Genomic DNA, 21,142 nt, shown 5'->3' with positions numbered 1-21,142 from the left:
TGGTGAAGATTTGAGTATACAAAAAATCTCGTCATTCGTAATTTCTAACGTTAAACCTCTGTTCTCCTCCTCTGTAACAACTGCCTCAATTCCGGAGTTCTGTAAAAACTCTTGTACTGAGTTGTCGTCAGTAACATTTCCAGAATATAATTGCTGAAAAAATCTATGTGCTTCATTTAAGATATCCCTTTGTTCTGTCAGGACTCTGTTATCTTCCGTTCTGAGGCTGGCAATAAAATTTCTTCTTCTGTTTTTTGTGTGTTGTATCAAGTGGTAGATGAAGGTGTTTTCTGCCTCCACCGTCGTTCTAGTGTGTGATTTGATTTGTAATCCCTCCAAATGTACCTTCTTGATACTTATTGTGGTGTCATAGCCAGACACCACACTTGCTAGGTGGTAGCTTTTAAATCGGCCGCGGTCCGCTAGTATACGACGGACCCGCGTGTCGCCACTATCAGTGATTGCAGACCGAGCGCCGCCACACGGCAGGTCTAGTGAGACGTACTAGCACTCGCCCCAGTTGTACAGCCGACTTGCTAACGAAGCTACATTGACAAATACGCTCTCATTTGCCGAGACGATAGTTAGCATAGCCTTCAGCTACGTCATTTGCTACGACCTAGCAAGGCGCCATAGCATTTGATAATTATTATTGTGAAACCTGTACAGTAACGAGCGATGTACAACAATTATGCATTAAAGTTAAGTATTCCAGCAACTACGTTCTTTTCTTACTAGACTCAACTACTTTACTGTTCCAGACCTCACACCACTCTGCGTGAGCTTAACGCGAGCTTTTCGGCTTCCTCGCATAGTGACTTGTCTGTCTTGCCAAGTCACAACACTTATCATATATTAATAAAGACGTCTTGAGACATAGGTTGGTCGTAAAGGTCTCTTAAGCAAAATTAGTAAAACTCCATTGTGTGTCTTGACCACATTGCCCTTTATTTGGCGTAAGATATCAGCGCTGTTCTTATCTTTTTCTTAGCGGCCATAGTCCACCATTCAATAGTTGTTCTATATTTAGTACGCATCCTTAAAACAGACTGCCAAGTTTCTCGCATCTTTAAAGCTAGAGCGTTTTCAGAGAGGGTATTGATATTTAATTTCCATAGTGGGCGACCCCAATATGTCTTTTGCCTGGTTAATTTGATGCTGCACCTCACTCCGAGGTGGTCAGAGAAGGCAGCTGGTATCACCTCGATACTACTGACTTCAGTGTCTAAAGTGGGGGTCACATATATTCTGTCGATTCTGCTCTGTGTAGCACCAGTGACATATGTGAAGCGAACCAGCGTCGGATATTTTGTTTCCCACGCTTCAAACCACTTCATGTCGGTGACCAACGCCTGCAGTTGTTGGGAGAAGTTAAAATTTGGTCGCTGATCCTTTTTATTTAAAACGCAATTAAAATCTCCACCAATGACAATTTCTGCAGGGTTTTCTTGGAGTAGAAATAAATGTCACCTTTAAAAAAGGCTGCCCTCTCTCGTCTCGCATTGTTGCCTGAAGGTGCGTATAGGTTTATAAAAGTTATGTTAAAATTTTTGCAGGTAATTCCCCTCCCCGAGTCTAAAAGGCACACGTTTGTCATCTCGATCCCTTCTTTAGCAAGGATGGCTGTTCCACATGCGTTTTCTGGAGCCACATTCAACACCTCTTTGTAACCTGAAACATACAATTTTTTGACATTGACTTCCTGCAGGAAGGCGATATCTGTATCTGACTGATACAGAAACTCCTTCAGTGCAGCTACCTTTGCTTGACTCTGAATTTTGTTTATGTTTAAGGTGGTCACGTTATATGTATGTTCCACTGTGAGACGCTACAAGACAGTAAATAGAGGACACGGTATTGGAGCGGCGTACAATAACTTCTTTTTAGATACAGGGTGTTTCAAAAATGACCGGTATATTTGAAACGGCAATAAAAAATAAACGAGCAGCGATAGAAATACACCGTTTGTTGCAATATGCTTGGGACAACAGTACATTTTCAGGCAGACAAACTTTCGAAATTACAGTAGTTACAATTTTCAACAACAGATGGCGCTGTGGTCTGGGAAACTCTATAGTACGATATTTTCCACATATCCACCATGCGTAGCAATAATATGGTGTAGTCTCTGAATGAAATTACCCGAAACCTTTGACAACGTGTCTGGCGGAATGGCTTCACATGCAGATGAGATGTACTGCTTCAGCTGTTCAATTGTTTCTGGATTCTGGCGATACACCTGGTCTTTCAAGTGTCCCCACAGAAAGAAGTCACAGGGGTTCATGTTTGGCGAATAGGGAGGCCAATCCACGCCGCCTCCTGTATGTTTCGGATAGCCCAAAGCAATCACACGATCATCGAAATATTCATTCAGGAAATTGAAGACGTCGGCCGTGCGATGTGGCCGGGCACCATCTTGCATAAACCACGAGGTGTTCGCAGTGTCGTCTAAGACAGTTTGTACCGCCACAAATTCACGAAGAATGTCCAGATAGCGTGATGCAGTAATCGTTTCGGATCTGAAAAATGGGCCAATGATTCCTTTGGAAGAAATGGCGGCCCAGACCAGTACATTTTGAGGATGCAGGGACGATGGGACTGCAACATGGGGCTTTTCGGTTCCCCATATGCGCCAGTTCTGTTTATTGACGAAGCCGTTCAGGTAAAAATAAGCTTCGTCAGTAAACCAAATGCTGCCCACATGCATATCGCCGTCATCAATCCTGTGCACTATATCGTTAGCGAATGTCTCTCGTGCAGCAATGGTAGCGGCGCTGAGGGGTTGCCGCGTTTGAATTTTGTATGGATAGAGGTGTAAACTCTGGCGCATGAGACGATACGTGGACGTTGGCGTCATTTGGACCGCAGCTGCAACACGGCGAACGGAAACCCGAGGCCGCTGTTGGATCACCTGCTGCACTAGTTGCGCGTTGCCCTCTGTGGTTGCCGTACGCGGTCGCCCTACCTTTCCAGCACGTTCATACGTCACGTTCCCAGTCCGTTGAAATTTTTCAAACAGATCCTTTATTGTATCGCTTTTCGGTCCTTTGGTTACATTAAACCTCCGTTGAAAACTTCGTCTTGTTGCAACAACACTGTGTTCTAGGCGGTGGAATTCCAACATCAGAAAAATCCTCTGTTCTAAGGAATAAACCATGTTGTCTACAGCACACTTGCACGTTGTGAACAGCACACGCTTACAGCAGAAAGACGACGTACAGAATGGCGCACCCACAGACTGCGTTGTCGTCTATATCTTTCACATCACTTGCAGCGCCATCTGTTGTTGAAAATTGTAACTACTGTAATTTCGAAAGTTTGTCCGCCTGAAAATGTACTGTTGTCCCAAGCATATTGCAACAAACGGTGTATTTCTATCGCTGCTCGTTTAGTTTTTATTGCCGTTTCAAATATACCGGTCATTTTTGAAACACCCTGTATATATAGTGTTATTTTATTTTACTTTTATTCCATAGACGGTTTTCCTTCTTTTTTCTTTTTTTTTCTTTCTTCTTAGAGTTCGGTGTGACAATTTTTAATAAAAAGAAATTCTTCCTCAAAAGCTCCTTCCGCCCCCATTGCATCGGTCTGATCCTCCTTTTCGTCCGCCCAGTTAAATCGTGGCTCGGTGATGTCGTGTCCATGTCGGGTTTCATTGTCCATATCTAATGTCGTATTGTCATGCAAGGGTTCATATGTTCCGGGTGGCGTGTCAGCCCGTTCTTGTCCCTTGCTCCGATCCGAAGACTCGCCGACCGCTTCCTTTTGTGTATCTTCGTCCTTCGTTTCGGTCTCCTGTATCTTCCTCAGCCGCTCTCTTAAAGGAGGGGCCAAGTTCTCTGCAGCTTGATGTGCTCTTCGTCTCTTTTTAGTTTTTGATGATTTCGGTGAAATCGTCGGTGAAATCTTTGGTGAACTTCCTGGCGACCTCATGGACGGTCGAGGAGAAGTCACCTGACCCGCCTTCGTGGCGGAAGATTTTAGAGCTCCGTTAATTTCGGAGTCGGCCGTTGCTGCTGTTTCTACGACACGTGAGATCGGTGGTGTCATTGGTTCGTCTTCTTGCGCCCGCCATTTTCCTTTGACGTTTTCTGAACCTGTCTGTGGTGTCCTGTCATCTGTGTGGTTGTCAGTTTTTTGTTGTATCACTTCCTCTTTATGTCCATCCACTGTAGTTCCCTCTGGGATGTTGGCCCTTTCGTGTGTAACTACCGCTTCGTACTCTACCATGTCTACATCACGTATTATCGATGAAGCTTGTCGCTCGTTGGAAGAGGTGTCAGACTCAGAGGGCAAGCGCGGTGCGTCCTCAGTGACGTCATTACTGGCCAGATTCTGATTGTCATCGTCAGTCAACTCCGCGGTGCTGCCCGTTTCCGTGCGCGCGTCGGTAGGTCCCGCCTGCTCGGCCATATTCTGTTGATAGGGGGGGGGGGGCGGCTAGCTGCCGCGGTAGCGTACGTTACTTGCATGCTAACAACTTGTCCTGGGACAGCCGCCTCGTTAGTCGGTAACTGAGGAACACGCCTTCTACTGCACTCACCTCTGACGTGCCCCGTGGCGTTACATAACGCACAAGTCCGTGGCTGCCCATCATAAACTATGAGAGCGCAATGGCCACAGATATTCAAGTAAAAAAGGATATGTCGTAAGAGCTCAATCTTAATCTGTCTAACTCCATTCAAAACCGGAAACATATATTGCTCCGACCATTTTTCTGCAATATTAGGGCTGAAGAGCAGCATTGATTGCTCCGACAGGGACCTCGAACGGCAGTTCGAAAACTCTCACTGTTCGAATGCTTAGCCCAGCATGGGAAACAGGAACGTACTAACGGTTCCGTCTGCATGATTAAATTTCATTTTGCCACCACACTTGTCAACTATCGAGGAGCACAAATCAGAGGAAATCAATTTCCAAAGGACAGAATTGGAAACAAAACAAAGATGAACGCCAATAATTTCGTATCCTGTGATCTTAACTGTTTCTGAAAGCCACCTTTTGATCTCAAAAGCCTTTGGATTTTTACAGATCTAATCAAAAGTGAATCTAACCGTATCTCTTCTTTCACAGTTAATTTCGTTCATTTTGTCATTTAAAGTCACTGAAAGATGCAAAGCAAGCAAAGCGCGCTCTGCTGACCTTCGTAGCAGCCACACAGCCGCTGTTTACACCAGCCCTCCTAGCGCTGCCGCCACACGTCCGCCCGTCTCGGCGGCCGAGCAGCGAATGCCATCTGATCCACCAAAGGCACAGAAGATAATGCGACTTCTCGAGACCCACATTCTTACCTCACATGTCCGAAAGGACAGACACCATATCCATGTAAGTATGTAGTTCTGGCAATACCGGCCATGACCTTCCTTTTCTGTGCGGATGCACACATATTACCCGAACTCTTATGGGACTTGATAAGAATGTCTTCCACGAGTAATAAGTGTGTTGGGTAGGAACACTAGGAATGTAGTGTGTGGACATATAAGGTGAGAATGTGGGTCTCGCGGGAGGCGTGTGCGAGGTAGTCCTTGCAGCCGCACTATCCTCCGTGCCCTCGATGCCTAAGATGGTTCAAATGGCTCTGAGCACTATGGGACTTAACTTCTGAGGTCATCAGTCCTCTAGAACTTAGAACTACTTAAACCTAACTAACCTAAGGACATAACACACATCCATAGATACAGGCTCCCAGGTAGATGCTATTTTTCTTGACTTCCGGAAGGCGTTCGATACAGTTCTGCACTGTCGCCTGATAAACAAAGTAAGTGCCTACGGAATATCAGACCAGCTGTGTGGCTGGATTGAAGAGTTTTTAGCAAATAGAACACAGCATGTTGTTATCAATGGGGAGACGTCTACAGACGTTAAAGTAACCTCTGGCGTGCCACAGGGGTGTGTTATGGGACCATTGCTTTTCACAATATATATAAATGACCTAGTAGATAGTGTCGGAAGTTCCATGCGGCTTTACGCAGATGATGCTGTAGTATACAGAGAAGTTGCAGCATTAGAAAATTGTAGCGAAATGCAGGAAGATCTGCAGCGGATAGGCACTTGGTGCAGGGAGTGGCAACTGACCCTTAACATAGACAAATGTAATGTATTGCGAATACATAGAAAGAAGGATCCTTTATTGTATGATTATATGATAGCGGAACAAACACTGGTATCAGTTACTTCTGTAAAATATCTGGGAGTAAGCGTGCGGAACGATTTAAAGTGGAATGATCATATAAAATTAATTGTTGGTAAGGCGGGTACCAGGTTGAGATTCATTGGGAGAGTCCTTAGAAAATGTAGTCCATCAACAAAGGAGGTGGCTTACAAAACACTCGTTCGACCTATACTTGAGTATTGCTCAGCAGTGTGAGATCCGTACCAGATCGGGTTGACGGAGGAGATAGAGAAGATCCAAAGAAGAGCGGCGCGTTTCGTCACAGGGTTATTTGGTAACCGTGATAGCGTTACGGAGATGCTTAACAAACTCATGTGGCAGACTCTGCAAGAGAGGCGCTCTGCATCGCGGTGTAGCTTGCTCGCCAGGATTCGAGAGGGTGCGTTTCTGGATGAGGTATCGAATATATTGCTTCCCCCTACTTAAACCGCCAGAGGAGATCACGAATGTAAAATTAGAGAGATTAGAGCGCGCACGGAGGCTTTCAGACAGTCGTTCTTCCCGCGAACCATATGCGTCTGGAACAGGAAAGGGAGGTAATGACAGTGGCACGTAAAGTGCCCTCCGCCACACACCGTTGGGTGGCTTGCGGAGTATAAATGTAGATGTAGATGTAGACATGCCCGAGCCAGGATTCGAACCTGCGACCGTAGCGGTCGCACGGTTCCAAACTGTAGCGCCTAGAACCGCTCGGCCACTCCGGCCAGCCCTTGAGTTGAAGAAAATTTAAAACGTGTGAAGGCAGTTCATTCACGCGCGAAATAATATGGTGCGGAAAAGAATGACACTAAAATAGCTAGAAAACAGCCAAATCGTTAAATACTGATGTAGAAAAGAGGGACTTAGTACTCGTATGGTAGAATGAACGACAAACATACGGCATTTTATTTAGTTACCGCCCAAAAAATTGTTATAGAAACCAACGAATAAAGTCAGATATAAAGGAACTTGAAGCCCATAATTTCTTAAGTGAAAAAAAAGGGAGTTACGGGGAAGTGAGTGAAACGATAGGAACAACGGGCAACAACTGGGGATGGAAAGGGGAGCGCGAATGTAATTAGCTACTGATTATCGTCATCATAAATTTGTAGGAAAAATCCAAAAGCACATTCACCAAAGTTACTATAAAATGAAATAAAAATGCGTCCATAAACATCAGGAGTTACATAATGTGCGGTTTAGTGAAGACAGATATACAATATCATACAAATCGACGGTAAACGTCTAATTTGTTATGCAACTAGATGTTGGTACATAAAAATGTTTTTTTAACTTCGACTTTTACCTTCCTTTACTACATCGTTGGGCTAAGGAAGATGACAATTGCCAGTCTGAGGAGTAAGAGCGTGCAGGGATAGCGGCGCGCAGTGGAGTAAACAGTTTTCTTGGTTATCTCACCGTTTTCTAAGGATGATGGAGGAGAAAGTGTTGGTGCATTCTGTCCCGGATTTGCTACATTCTTCGCACTATTTCATATCAAGCGATGAGCAGAGGAAAGTATTCGTATCCCTTGATTGATTGATTGATTGGTGGGAGGGGACCAAACAGCAAGGTCGCCGGACCCAGCGGATTGGGGAAGGATGAGGAAGGACAATCGTCAGTGCCCTTTCAAAGGAACCATCCTGGCATGTGCCTGAGGCGATTTAGGAAAATCACGGGAAACGTAAATCAGGGTGGACGGACGCGGATTTGAACCGTCGTACTCCCGAATCCAAGTTCAGTGTGCTAATTGCGCCACATCGCTCGATATGTTCATTCATATCGGGGGGGTTTGAAATCTTGCAGATGTTGTATCCACACACTAGAGGCAATTTGTATCAGTATGCGGGCATAAGAAAGTGTAAGGAGATCCCATCATCAGTTTTACAAACAATTGATCCCATACAGAACAATGAGGTGATTGGTGGACAATAATTAGCGGCGTGAAGAATGTGTGAGAACCCTTTGGAGAATATATTAAAGGAGTAATGGTATTAAACATGATGAGGCAGTCGATCTATTCGACCAATCCCAGATCATATCTGTGAAACTGCGCAATATGCTCCAAGACCTAGAAGAATAAGCCTATAACATCTGAGGCACTACGTATGTGAGAAATTACATATGTTGATCAATGCTGTGGTGTGGGAAGTATACTGTCTAGTGTGTGTAGGGAAAATGGAGGACAATCTCGAGAGGTGACGCAGGGAAGCTGTTTTGTCTGTGGTGCTCAGGGACACTTCAGGCATGACTACCTGCAGAAAAAACGCGATGCCCTTGTATTCTGGTGACGGTAGGCATAGCTTATCCGCTTCTCGTGACATTCAGTGGTCGATTCCGCTATATGTAGTGGTATCTACACACTTCTGATCAGAGAGTGTGTGTGTGAGTTAAAGATAGTAGGAAAACCAGAAATCTGTAGGTAAAAGTTACTTCCAAAGTCGACGCTATTTTTGGAGGCAAGGGTATGTTACCTTAACAGCAAACTCTGACCCCATTTTTGGGTCTGATGTTTATAATAAGCCGCTATATGCCCTAAGATACACCACGCGAATGCTACGGTCGCAGGTTCGAATCCTGCCTCGGGCATGGATGTGTGTGATGTCCTTAGGTTAGTTAGGTTTAAGTAGTTCAAATGGTTCAAATGGCTCTGAGCACTATGGAACTTAACTTCTGAGGTCATCAGTCCACTAGAACTTAGAACTACTTAAACGTAACTAACCTAAGAACATCACACACACCCATGCCCGAAGCAGGATTCGAACCTGCGACCGTAGCGGTCGCGCGGTTCCAGACTGTAGCGCCTAGAACCGCTCGGCCACTCAGGCCGAAGTAGTTCTAAGTTCTAGGGAACTGATGACCTCAGATATTAAGTCCCATAGTGCTCAGAACCATTAGAACTCTAAGATACTGGTAGTTGAGGGACAGTTTTAAGTGATACATGGTTTTGTTCACATCACGTCGTGTGTGGATTGCCGGAAGGAATCACTAGGCCACTTTATACGCCACAGTGAATTCCATTTCGTTGCGAATGTTGGGCTAGGTAAAGATCAAGCTAAGGATTCGTGACTTCAAATTGCTAACTAAGTCAAGAGTCGCTCAGGGACAGCCGACTGAATTAACTTTAGACTCTGATGTTATGCAAGTAACAGATTTAATCCTTAATAGGGCAAAGGGAAACTTTACTTTTGGATTCTGTTAAAATTGGAGCTCATCAATTTGTTGAATGAGATGGCCACGGCAAGACTGTACTGATCCCGTGTGTCACCATCATATAATTTGGACTGTAGCCGTGGTATTGGGCTAGAGCCTTTGATTCACAATCAAAACATCTTCGGTCCCGGATTCGAAGACCGCCGCTGCTTAAATTTTGATTAATAAGCAGCATTGGCTGCCTAAGAAGCTCGGCATAAGAAGTCACTCCCATTCTACCAAAGGCCTTGTCAAAGAGGCCGGAGGAGCCTACAGGGGTTCAGGGCGCTCCCTTGTCCTAGGGGTGGGAAACTGCCCCTAAAGGCGGAAGTATCAAAAAAGATCAACGGCATGAGTATGCATAAGGCAATGGAAACCACTGCATTAAGGACATGTAACATGTATCCACAGGACATGTCGCCGGTAATTGAGGTGTCATGATGATCGGAATAGTCCCCCACTCGGATCTCTGGGACTGCCAAGGGGGTGGCTACCATGAGAAAAAGACTGAATAATCAAAGAAATAATAACGTGCTGCGAGTCGGGGCGTGGAATGTCAGAAGCTTGAACGTGGTACAGAAACTAGAAAACATGACAAGGGAAATGCAGTGGCTCAATCTAGATATAGTAGGGTTCAGCGAAGTGGAAAGACGACAAGGATTTCTGGTCAGATGAGTATAGGGTAATATCGACAGCAGCAGAAAATGGTATAACGGGATTAAGTTCCTTATGAATAGGACCGTAGGGCAGACAGTGTGTTACTGTGAACAACTCATTGACAGGGTTATTCTTATCAGAATCGATAGCAAAACAACACCGACAACGATAGTTCAGGTATACAAGCCGACTTCGCAAGCTGAAGAGATAGAAAAAATGTATGAGGATATTGAAAGGGTAATACAGTATGTAAAGGGGGATCAGTTGTAGGGGAAGGAGTAGAAGAAAAGGTTACCGGGTAATATGAGTTTGGGACAAGGAATGAGAGAGGAGAGAGATTAATTGTATTATGTAATATACGTCAGCTAGTAATAGAGAGTACTCTGTTCAGGAATCACAAGAGGAGGACGCATACTTGGAAAAGTCAGGGTGACACGGGAAGATTTCAGTTAGATCACATCGTGGTCCGACAGAGGTTCCGAAATCAGATACTGGATTGTAAGGCATACCAAGGAGCAGATATAGACTCAAATCACAACATAGTAGTAATGAATAGTAGGCTGAAGTCAAGAAGAATCAATACGCAAAGAAGTGGGATACGGAAGTACTAAGCAATGACGAGATACGCTTGAAGTTCTCTAAGGCTTTAGATACAGCAATAAGAAATAGCTCAGTAGGCAGTACAGTTGAAGAGGAATGAACATCCCTAAAAAGGGCGATAAGAGAATTTGGGAAGGAAAACATAGGTACAAAAAAGGTAACTGCTAAGAAACCGTGGGTAACAGAAGAAATACTTCAATTGATCGCGGAAAGGAGGAAGTACAAAAATGTTCCGGGAGACTCAGGGGTACAGAAATACAAGTCACTGAAGAATGAAATAATTAGGGAGTGCAGGGAATCAAAGCAGGAAAAATGTGAAGAAATCGAAAAATAAATGATTGTCGGTAGGACTGACTCACCATACGGGGAAGTCAAAACAACCTTCGGCGACATTAAAAATAAGGGTGATAACATTAAGAGTGCAACGGGAATTCCCCTGTTAAATGCAGAGGAGAGAAGGGATAGGTGGAAAGAATACATTGAAAACCTCTATGGGGGGGAAGATTCGTGTAATGTGATAGAAGAAGAAACAGGAGTCGATTTAGAAGAGATAGGGGGCCCAGTATTAAAATCAGAACTTTAAAGAGCTTTAGAGGACTTAAGATGAATTAAGGCAGAAGGTATAGATAACATTCCATTAGAATTTCTAAAACCATTGGGGGAAGTGGCAACAAAACGACTATTCACGTTGGTGAGTAGACTGTATGAGTCTGGTGACATGCCATCTGACTTTCAAAAAAGCAACAGCCAGACAATTCCGAAGACGGCAAGAGCTGACAAGTACGAGAACTATCGCACAACCAGCTTAATAGGTTATGCATCCAAGTTGCTGGCAAGAATAATATATAGAAGAATGGAAAAGAAAATTGAGGATGCGCAAGATGATAATCAGTTTGGCTTTAGGAAAGGTAAAGACACGAGAGACGAAATTCTGACTTTGCATTTGGAAGCAAGACTAAAGAAAAATCAAGACACTTTCATTGGATTTGTCGACATGGAAAAGCGTGAACAATGTAAAATGGTGCAAGATGTTCGAAATTCTGAGAAAAATAGGGGTAAGCTATAGGGAGAGACGAGTCCTATACAATATGTACAAAAGCCAAGAGGGAATAGTAAAAGTGGACGTACGATCAAATGTTCCTATAACAAAAGGGTGTAAGACAAGGATGTAGTCTTTCGGTCCTACTGTTCAATCTGTACATCGAGGAAGCAATGACGGAAATAAAAGAAAGTTCAGGAGTGGAATAGAAATTCAAGGTGAAAGGGTATAAGTGATACGAATCGTTGATTACATTGCTATCCTGAGTGAAATTCAAGAAGAACTGTATGATCTGCTGAACGGAATGTACAGTCTAATGAGTACACAGTATGGACTGAGAGTAAATCTAAGGAAGACGAAGGTAATGAGAAGTAGTAGAAATGAGAACAGCAAGAAACTTAACATCAGGATCGAAGGTCACGAAGTAGATGAAACTAAGGAGTTCTGCGACCTGGGCAGTAAAATAACCAATGACGGACGGAGCAAGAAGGACATCAAAAGCAGACCAGAGAGGGCAAAAATGGCATTCCTGGCTAAGAGAAGTCTACTAACGTCAAATATCGGCCTTAATTTTAGGAAGAAATTTCTTAGAATATAAGTTTGGAGCACAGCATTTTAAGGTAATGAAACACTGACTGTGGGAAAACCAGAACAGAAGAGAATCGAATCATTTGAGATGTGGTGCTACAAACCAATGTTGAAAATTAGGTGGACTGATAAGGAAAGGAATGAGGAGGTTCTGCGCAAAATCGGAGAGGAAAGGAATATGTGAAAACACTGATAAGGAGAAGTGACAGGATGATAGGACATCCGGTAAGACACAGGGCAAGGAGTTCCATGGTACTAGAGGGAGCTGTAGAGGGCAAAAACTGTAGAGGAAGACAGAGACTGTAATACATCCAGCAAATAATAGAGTACGTACGTTGCACGTGCTACTTTGAGATGAAGAGGTTAGCACAGGAGAGGAATTCCTGGCGGGCCGCATCAAACGAGTCAGAACACTGATGACTCCCCCCCCCCCCCCCCAAAAAAAAAAAAAGAATTACTTGATAAGTAACTTTAGTATTCTGTGCCTCAGTTGCATACCTTGTGTAATAAATTGTATTTTAATGGAAGTTGTATTTCCACTGATTATGGTAATTTCATGAGTGGTGAAGGTCGCTATCAGTATGAAGGCGGAGGGGGGGAAGGTGCCTAAGTCTCTGCCATGAAATTGCGATTCACGGCAGAGTTTCGCCAATGTTGGTGACGCATTTCTGCTGTGGCAGAGTGCGCAAAACCCCGAAATGCAGCACCTCAGTGAGCCTGGTGTGAGACAAGGAAGTTAGAACAAGTTGGAAATAGCGCCAGGCACCCTGGGCAGCAGTGGTAATGTGACAAGATACAGGGTGACCATTACTGGACCGTATGAAATAAAATCGTCATAACTTCTGGACGCTTTGCGTTAAGACGTTCAAACTGTGTGGTTGGGCACGGGGCATGATGGGAATTAGTATACGCATGCATGGGTTTGGTTTAGTGACAAAGCCCCCTATCATTTGGATGGGTTCATCAATAAGCAAAATTGGCGCATTTGGGGGACTGAGAATTGGCATTTCGCGATCGAGATGTCTCTTCACCCTAAGAAGTCTCTTCACCCTCAACGGGTCCGATCACAGAATAATCAGTGGGCTATTTCTTGATAGCACGGTGACTACCGAAGGGAACATGAAAGTTTTGGAAGATGATTTCGTCCCCATCATCCAAAGCGACCCTCATTTCGACAAGAGGTGGTTCGTGAAAGGCGGAGTTCGACCCCATCCAAGCAGGAGAGTGTTTGATGTCCTGGAGGAGCACTTTGGGGACCGCATTCTGGCTCTGGGGTACCCAATAGCCTCTGGCATGGACCTCGATTGGCCAACATATTCTCCGGATCCCAACACATGCTACTACTTTTTGTGGGGATATATTAAAGACGAGGTGTACAGCAATATGTACAGCAATAAACCCAAAATCATTATGGAGCTAAAAACAGCCTTTGAGGAGGTCATCCGCAGCATCGATGTTCCGACACGTCAGTGGGTCACGCAGAATTTCGCTATTCGTCCGCGCCACACCACTGCCAATGTTGGCAGGCGTATCGAACATGTCACAACCTAAAGACGAATATCTGAAGTGACATTTACATGTTGAATAAAGTGTGTGCACGCCGTGGTTTGTAACTAATTCACGTTTTTTTGTTCATACAGTTCAGTAATTGTCAGCCTGTACGTCTGTGGCTTCTGGCCATCGATGGCGCTCCAGTCAGCAGCGGCATCTGGGAATATGGCGGCAGTTGTCTGCTGGCAGCCGTGATAGTGGCCCCATTTGTATGAAGGACGGCAGCGGAGACATGAGAATATGCAAAGAGATAGTGAGGAAGCACAACACCTGAGCGGCTGAGATGGAAGTTAGCTAAGGACGACGGAGTGGCGAGTTCGAATAGCCAGCAATGGAGCCAGCCTGGTGGGGTCTGTACCGGAGCTAGCACGTCAAGGCATCAGTTCGTGTTCTGGGCGAGCAGACGGTGTCTGGCATCTTAGCTCTAGGCGTGGTCATGCTGACGAGATGCGGGTAGATATTAGTGGTGACATGTGCGCTTAGATGGCGGTTCACATTAAGTGTGTTATGCCGTTTGTTCTCGGCAGAAAACTTTTGTTGTCCAGAAGCCTGTGTCTGGTTGTATTTCAGACTAGTCTGTGCTAGTTATTATGTTGCCATTACGGCGGGGCTACTGCAAGGTCCAATATTGTGATCTGAAATAAGTTTTAGTAGGAGACTTCACTACTGTACTACTACTTACTTTGTGCTCTGCCTTACGGCAGGTCTTGGCCTGGGAGAAGCCTCGTCAAAGAGGTCGACCGCATGAGCGTTTAGGGAAGTGATTCCAGTCGTGGGATCCCGTTGTCTACCACTGATGACAGGACAACTTAACACCCAGTCCCTGAGCGGAGAAAACCTCCGACCCAGCCGGGAATCGAAACCGGGCCCCTTGGATTGACAGACCGCCGCGCTGACCACTCAGCTGTCCGGGCGGACCTAGTACGAGAATGTGGTGTTTGAATTAAATGCTAAAGGTGTGTCTTATTTGACTGTCAGTTACGCCTGTTTTACCTTCGTGACTTGTAGATTGATGTCCTGAACTAAATCTTATTTCCTTTATCCTGTGGCCATCATTCTTTAGCTTGATTCACGTTGCCTTAATTATTTATTGCTATTTCTCTTGTCCATTAGTTATGTTTGTAATAATTTTGGGGCACAGTGTGTCATCTGTAGTTGTTTAATTTATGATGCTGTTTCCTGAAATAGAACCCTGCTATTTTGTTTTTCTTGTCATTCTTTCCAATCTGCCTAGTTATTAGTGATATGTTTGTATATTGTTTTTTTCCTTCCTTGCTTTTTGTAAAGCTAAAATTATTTGAAGCGCTGCAATGTTACCGTTAGGCACGTTACGCTACATATTATGTTAATATGTGTTTGTGGATTAAGCGCTGCTAGTTTTCCTTGTTTTACTTTTATTCATACGCTCTGATTTACGGAATTCTGGTGTTAATAACTGTGTTTAAGACATGCTAAATATTTACGCCCACACAACCGCCAGCCATTTTTCACTGCCTCTGTTTCTGCGCCACAGCTGTCTCTTATTTCAGTCTGCCCCAGCCTGTGCAGATTCGCAGTGGCTCAATACTATATTTATCTTACATTCGACTTCCCATGATCTGTAAAAGTATCTTCATCAGTGAAAATAGTTATATGAAATAATAACGTATTGTCCTGATGTCGCATCAGAAGCGAGTGACTTATTTTCGTGGGTCTTCTGTTATCCCACAGTTTAATCTGCTGCTGAAGTTACGCATGGTACGGATAGAAACTGTTTGTGGCCAAAGTGCAGACAACGCTAGGCTGAGCTATTCCAGAGGCAGTCCAACCCCATTCTCTGTTCATCTCCTCCAGCCCCCCTGTCTCTGCATCCACTTCTCCCCTATCTCTCTCTGCAGATCTGCTCCTATCCCCTTGGTCAATCCACTCCTTCCTCTCTTTCAGTCTCCCCTCCCAGGCCATCTCCTCCTGCCACCTCTCTCTGTCCATTTCCTGTGCCCCCTCTCAGTACCTTTCCTTCTTCCCCTCTCTCTTCCACTTCCTACAGCCCCTCCTCACCCTCTCTACAACCTCTCTGTCCATATCCACTTTCCCCCTCTCTCCATCAGTCTCCTCTACCCGCTCTCTGTCCTTCTCCCTCTCTCTGTCCACCTCCTCCACCCTTTCCATCCATCTACTTCTCTCTCTGTCGACATCCTCCTCTGCCCTTCGTTCATGTTCTTCTCCTCCTCAAGGAGTCCACCTCCTCCTCCTCTGTTCATCTTCTCTTCCTTTTCTGTGTCCATTTCCACCTGCCCAACTTGCTGTCCATCTCCTCCTCATTCCTCTCAGACGATTCCCTTCTTCCCTCTCTGTGTGCATCTTCTCCTCTTCCACTTCACTGTCCTATCCCCTTCCTCTCTCTCTGACCATATCCTCCTTCCCACTCTCTGTCACTCCATCTCTTTCACCTAACGTTCTCTTTTCACAATCACCCCCACCCCAGTCAGTGGTTGCTGATTCTTCCCCTCAGAATATTCCTCTCCAGAAGGCAAGTAATATGTGTACCAAGTTGGGTAGAAATCGATCCAGGGGTTTAGGCGGAGCTTTCCCATAGCTTTGCACAGATGTGTACATGTCTCATATATTTCCACACATTTAACCTATTTCACCCATATTTGTACGCATATTTCATCTGTATATACACCCTGCAGTTTCGTTTCCACATAACGCAATGTTTATGGCATTATATCTCCCCATAAATGTGTGATACAGTGATATAATTTTACAAGTACATTCAATGGTACAGATGAATACTGTCCGCAAAATGTATCGTGAATGTAGTAAAGGTGGAATAAATCAAAACATCACACATGATCTGGCAGTTTTTCACGCATCTAAGTGAATGTGTCATCTTATCTACTGAACTACATGTCGTACAATGATATATATAAGCCGGTATATTAAGTGGTATATGTAAATACTTTCTGCAAAATTTGACGTGAATACAGTGACTAGTAAAAAGTAATGAAATAAAACGTCATGCCTGATTAGGCAGTTTTACAGCAGGAACACCGAAAATGTAGTAAATGAAAATTTTTTTTCTTTTCGTTATTTTGTGGGGATTCTCGGCGAAAAATAGTTTCGTAAAGCGTTGAAATCGTGGGTAAAGTTTGCTGCAAGTGACTTAGTGCTCTCATTCTCAAATGCTGGATGAATAAACTCAGCGAATTCGCTAGTCGTGTGGTACACTGCCCCTTTTATACGTATGTGGTTCTTACCGCCAAGGCGATTCTCTCCGAACGGTAAGTGATATGTATACCAAATTCGGATGAAATTAGTACAGTGGCTTAGAAGCAGATGTGGAACAATCATACATACATGCGTACATATGTACATTAATTTTTATAATTTCTATGGACTGCAGCAGTGCAACACTCTCTTGTATCCTTATCTGATGTGATCTATTTTGTTATTTGTGCATTAAATTATGAACTTCCACATAAGACAGAAATCGCTTTCATTTTCGAAATAGTTAATTCGTAAGCTCTAAAACTATAATTATTCCAGAACTGTTTATCGAATTTTGAAGGGTGAAACGCCATACCTGTTTCTCTTCTAGAACTGCGATGTTGACAACACAAACTACTGCAGTTCCAGTTGGAAATCCGAAGTTCATATCGATATCTCTGTAACTAATATAACTATGAAATAAGACTATACACCATTTAGTGACAACTTCCTCACATTTCATCTGGGGAAAAACAGAATTTCGATATCTCAAACAGTTCCGGAGATATTCGAGGTGAAAAGTTTATCTGACTCACACCGTACATCAGTTGTGGCCCCATGTTTTAATATACCTTTTGTTCACTGAAAATTCCGTAAACCATAGGCGAGAGATTATACTTGTACACGAGATTTACCTGTGGATCACAATGAAACTGGTGTCTTGTAACATGTCGAAGGAATAAGTGTGAGTTGTGTCGTATAATTACATATATAGTTTGCATAATACTGTATTCAATAATTTCGGCGAATTTTCCAACGGAATATTGAAGGCTATGTAAGAACCGCGGCCACTTACCTGTGGTTCACCTCTTGTTCGAGGGTTGGAACTTAAACAGCGGCAACTATTTATTCACAACCGATACAAAAGAGTTACATGTTTGCACCTGTCCTTCAGAGTAGTCACCAGCGTTGCGTAGAATCCGTTGCCGCCATGTGGAAGGCGTAGTATACCGTTAGCAGAGTCTGTTCTGTTGATGGCGCCAATGGAGCGGTCTACTGCCTGTCGAATCTCTGGAACAGTTCTGAAGCGAATGCCACGAACTGGTTCTTTCATTTAGGAATCAAATCAAAGTCACAAGGATTTAAGTCAGGGAAGTATGGTGGATGATACAGTACTTCCCAGTCCCATCGACCGAAGAGAGCAGCCACAGCTTGCGCTGTATGCGTCCGCGCATTATCGTGCACAATGATGGGTGGGTTGCTTTCGAAAGAAGCGGCGACACTTTCTGCGCAACCCACCCATCATTTTGCACGACAATGCGCGGACGCATACAGCACATACTACGCCTTCCACATGGCTGGCAACGGGTTCTACACAACTCTGGTGACTACTTTGAAGGACAGTAACAGGTGCAAACTTGTGACACTTTTGTAACGTTTGCGAATAAATAGTTGCCACTATATAAGTTCCAACCCTCGTAAAAGCTCTCGGAGGTAAGACAAGTGATAGAGTAGAGTCTCGTGGATGTGTGGAAAATAGACGAAGTGGGATGTAGTATCGTCTCTGTTGTGCGACTGGATTCCTGCTTCTGTGTCAGAAAGTTCACAGTTCGTAGTGATCGACGAAAAGACACCGAGTCAAATAGAATCTCGCGCTCCTCAAGGAAGCGTTGCAGGCCATCTGCCCTTTTTAATCTTCTTAAACCATTTAGGAGACAATCTGAACAGCCGTCTTGGATTGTTTTCAGATGATATTGTCATTTTCCACCTAGATGATTAAAATCAACTGGAAAGTGATGCAGATAAGATATCTGTATGGAGCGAAATGAGGATATTGACTCTAAATAATGGAAAGTGTGAAGTTCATCCATATGAGAATTAAAAGGAATCCGTTAAATTTCGGCTACACGATAAAACACGCAAATCTACGGGCTGTCACTTCAACTTAATATTTAGGGATTACAATTTTGAGTGAGCAACGGCCTTGCCGCAGTGGATACATCGGTTCCCGTAACATCCCGATGGGCCACTCGTGGCCTGAAGACGGAGTGCTTTTTACAATTTTGAGTAACTTAAACTGTAATAATGCGGGGAAAGTTAACCAAAGTGGTGATTTACTGAGAGAACATTTAGAAGATGCCACAGGTTTATTAAAGAAACTGGCTACTCTGATATGAAACTTCCTGGCAAATTAAAACTGCTGGACCGAGACTCGAACTCGGGACCTTTGCCTTTCGGAGGCAAACGCTCCACCGACTGAGCTATCCACAAGCACAAACGACGCGTCCTCACAGCTATACTTCTGCAAATACATCTACTGCCGCCCAGATTTCGTAGAAGCTCTAATGCGAAACTTGTAAGAAAGGCACTCCTGAAAGAAAGGATACTGCGAAGACGTGGCTTAGCCACAGCCTGTGGAAGTTTCCGTAATGAGATTTTCACTCTTCAGTGGAGTATGGGTTGGCATGAAACTTCCTGGCAGTTTTAAAATGTGTGCCGAGTCGAGTCTCGAATTCGGGATCTTTGCCTTTGGCGGGCAAGTGCTCTATTGACTTTTTTAAATATCGCTTTTTTTATTTTTAGGAAGACTGGACGAGGTAAGGCGGGCAGGTGTCCGATTCCGAGGCCTGGCCGCAACGTCCCCCCCCCCCCCCCGTCGCCCCCCCCCCACACATACACACGAAACTAAGGTGCACCGTCACAAGGTTTTTTTTTATTAATTAAAAATCAACAGCGCAGAGGAGCCATAAGCCAAAAATTATGACATTATGTGAAAAAAATTGCTATCACCTTGTCAAAGCGGACGGCGAGTAAGAGACGGTCGTCATTTCGACGGTCATCACAAGTCGTTAACCGTCGGGATGTCCGGGACCGCTGCACACACTCAGAGACTGTTTCTCTTACCGTACGGGCATCATGGAAACATCACGTCTGCAATTCAACATCTTCTCACACTCCAGCTGCGCGGTGGATCCATGAACGACGACCCCAGACAGTTAGCAAAAAGGTTCCGGTACTGCTATCTGTTCGTTAAGACCATGAACTCGTCCATCATGTATTGTCACAAATGGAGGACTTCCTTTTCGCTGTCGCAGTATATGTAATGTGTCACCACTCCCTTTACCCAACTGACCGCATTCATTCAGGTCTTTGGGAAACAGACGGCGTCGGGATAAAAGATGTCCAGGGGAACAATCGATGTAGGAGGAAAGCCAGTATGTGGCGGATCAGCTTCCTGCACTCACGTGCGGGGCCACAGTTCAGTCTGTCTTCGTCCATGTCTACCATCGCGCAGCGGAGGCACGTGGGATTTCAGTTAGATGAATAGCATGGAGCCTTTGTCGGGTCGAAAAGTTCTCGTTAGTGACCAAAAACCACGTCAATCGCACGAAAGTGGGCAGGAAGGGCTCGTAGTCTCGCCGTACCCGTGTCCAGTCGACGGTGGGGTGTCATCGTACACATTAGAGTGCTGCAAGGCTCCATGTTTGACCGGTCACGGCTCGCCTGTTGACGGGGGGACCGAGCCGCTCGTGTCCGGCCCCACACGACTCGGCTCGGCCACGTACTCGCCCCAAGTCTGTTCTCAGGATTCCGGACACGCGGATAACCGAGCATGACCGGTCACCGCTGACGTCCCACCGCGCCTCGCCCCGGCTCGCTGCACTGTACTGTACTGTACTGTACTGTACAAATCCAACGCCTCTCTCTCTCTCTCTCTCTCTCTCTCTTTCTGTCTGTCTGTCTCTCTCTCTCTCATACAAAAGTAACGTTTCCAAGAACGGGTACGTTGCACAGCTAAATTCATAGAGCACTTTCTTTTATAATATTTACTCCCGTCTTCCTAACGTCCGGGAATTTTGTTGTAAATAAAACATTGATCAGAAGAGACCAATCTGTGTTAATGTAATGAGATGTAAGCGTCAAATAGTGCACCTGATTATGCGAATCAGTCCACATATCAACTATCGCAGCACATGTTTTATTAATAACTTCCGCAATAACAGAAGGCATTATACTGTTTCGTATTGCATCAGCTTGTTCTTTGACATGTCTGCTTATAGTAGAGGGATGTGGCATGACATCTGCCACGTTAACTTTTCCATAATGCGCACCTAGATGTATTAATTCTTGGCCTAGTTCTCTAAAACCTTCACCGCAAACAGCATTAAAAGGAC

Source organism: Schistocerca cancellata, chromosome 2 (genome assembly GCF_023864275.1).
Source record: "Schistocerca cancellata isolate TAMUIC-IGC-003103 chromosome 2, iqSchCanc2.1, whole genome shotgun sequence".
NCBI lineage: Eukaryota > Metazoa > Arthropoda > Insecta > Orthoptera > Acrididae > Schistocerca > Schistocerca cancellata.
The sequence above is the reverse complement of the archived record's forward strand: the minus strand, read 5'-3'. Positions refer to the sequence as shown.